At 37.8% G+C, this 2,500-nt stretch overlaps 1 pseudogene; it reads left to right on the forward strand.

The window, feature by feature from the left end:
- LOC140473119 (28S ribosomal RNA) overlaps positions 1-2,500 on the forward strand; it is an 8,548-nt pseudogene that overhangs the window by 3,809 nt on the left and 2,239 nt on the right.

The following is a 2,500-nucleotide window of genomic DNA, read 5'->3' on the forward strand; positions in this document are numbered from 1 at the left end:
CTAGAGGCCTTGGGCAGCATGAGCGACATGCACACCCTAACTTGAGGAACGAGAAAAGGAAGATTAAGAGTAATGAAGGTAGGAAAAAAGATACTAGTAAAGAGAGTAATAGGAAGGGTGTGTGGTCAAGTGAGGAAGTGGATATGTTGCAAAAATTGGAGCTAGAATTTGCTGGTAAGAGGAATATTAATAAATTGATCGCCGAAAGATTAGGATCAAAGACGGCAAAGCAAATTTCAGACAAAAGGCGTCTGCTAAGTAAGAAAACCAAAAAGAATGATAAAAAGGTTGAAGTAGATGGTGAGATATTGTTGAGTAGTAATATGGAAGAAGAAGAGGAGGAAAACATTGAGAGTTTGGATAGGACACAGGAAGCGATAGGTAGTGTCCATAGTAATATTAATAAGTTGGATTGCCCGGAGGGTTCAGTGGATGAACTTCTTAGCTTAGTTGAAAGGAACCTGGATAAGAATAAAAAGGGTAAAAATGAGTTTGAAAGGATTATGAAGGGGATCCTAAATAAGATAGAAAAGAAGAATAAAGAAAATATTAGTGATAAGACTAAACATAATAAACGGATAGATGTTAAAATAAAGGATAATAAAACAGGGAAGAATAAAGGGGTTAGTGGTGCAAAAAGTAGATATGGGAAGAAGAAAGGAAAATTTAAAGAGACGCAGGTTCTTTTTAAAACAAAACGCCAGTATTTAGCTAGAACCCTGATGGGTGCTCCGGGTAGAAGTAAATGCCCCCTAGAAAAGAAAGATCTAGAAGAATATTTTAAGGGTAAATTAACTAAGAGTAATGAGAAGAATAATCTGAGAGGCTTTGTTAAATACAACAATCAGATAGAGGAATCCCAATTTGCACTTCTAACGGGACCTGTAGGGGTAGAGGATGTGGATCGTGCCATTAAGGCGATGGACATCAAAACTGCTGCGGGTCCCGATGGAATGACAATGGGGGATATTATTAAGATTTTTAATAAAGATAATATGCTGCTGCCAAGATTGTACTCAATCTGGGTGGCCACGGGCAGGATACCAGACCAGTTGAAGGTCAGTAGGACCGTACTTATTCCCAAAAGTAATAATGAAGAAGAGCTACTAGATATTAACAATTGGAGACCAATTACTATCGGTCCAATGCTATTAAGAATTTTTACTAAAATCATGGCAAATAGATTGAATAAGATTATTAAATTAAACAAAAGACAAAAAGGATTTATGACGGGAGTCCCAGGGTGTGAAGAAAATATTAAAATTTTAGAGAACATAATGAGTGGGGCAAAATGTAAGAAGAAGGACTTGGCAATAGTCTTTGTAGACTTAGCCAAAGCCTTCGACACCGTGGGACATAAGTTGATAGTGACAGGCCTTAAAAGACTCCAGCTCCCAGGAGTGTTCGTACAATTAATTAGGGATCTTTACGAGAATAACTTTACCCAAATTGAAGGATATAACTGCAAAACCGATAATATTCCGATATTATGCGGGGTTAAGCAGGGCGATGCTTTATCGCCAATTTTATTTAATATAATCATGGATCCGCTGATTAGCACAATTGAGGAGAAACAAAAGGGGATATTTTTGGGCGAGGATGGTAAGGATTGTCATTGTGCATCGTTAGCTTTTGCCGATGATATTGCCCTAATTAGCGAGACATATGAGGGAATGGTATATAACCTTAAAATAGTAGAAAGATTTTGCCGAAACACTGGGCTGGAGGTCAATATTAAAAAAACTAAAGGGTTTTATTTTAATCACAAAAACAAGTCCTTTATATATAATGATAAGCTCAATTGGAAGTTTGAGGACAAGGAGATTCAATTTATTGAGCCAGGAACTACCGATAAATATTTAGGGGCCAAGATTGACCCCTGGTTGGGGATTAGTAAGGCAAACTGGGAAAAACAATTAGAAGTATGGTTAGGGAATTTAAAAGGTTCATCCCTGAAACCTGTCCAAAAGATTGAAATTTTAAAAACGTATTTTATCCCGAGGCTATTTTATTATCAGGTTTTATCAGAGGTTTCTCTAAATTATTTAAAGAAATTGGATAATATTATTAAGAGTGCAATCAAAGAAATCTTACACCTACCACAATCCATTACAGACGGCATTTTATATGCTAAGTCTCGAGATGGAGGTCTTGCCATAAACCGCCTATCGACATTTATCCCGATCATGATAATGAGGAAATATGGATCGCTACTGAGGTCGGAGGATGGGGTGCTACATGCATCGTTTAAATTTGCTGGAAGTAGCGTCGAGGATAGAATGCGGAAACTGAGTAAATTAAGAGCGATGGCAAACATCTGGAATCCAGAGATTATTAACGGCTCTGAGGAAAGGGAAACTGTCGTTAATAGCGGAGATGATGAAGACGGCTTGGAAGAATACAGGAGTGTAAATTACGTAAATTGGAGAGCCGTGGAGATGCAGAAATGGATGACCCTCCCCTGTCAAGGTGCAGGGATCCATTATTATAAGAACGACAG

Source organism: Chiloscyllium punctatum, unplaced genomic scaffold (genome assembly GCF_047496795.1).
Source record: "Chiloscyllium punctatum isolate Juve2018m unplaced genomic scaffold, sChiPun1.3 scaffold_521, whole genome shotgun sequence".
In the NCBI taxonomy this organism is placed as follows: Eukaryota; Metazoa; Chordata; class Chondrichthyes; order Orectolobiformes; family Hemiscylliidae; genus Chiloscyllium; species Chiloscyllium punctatum.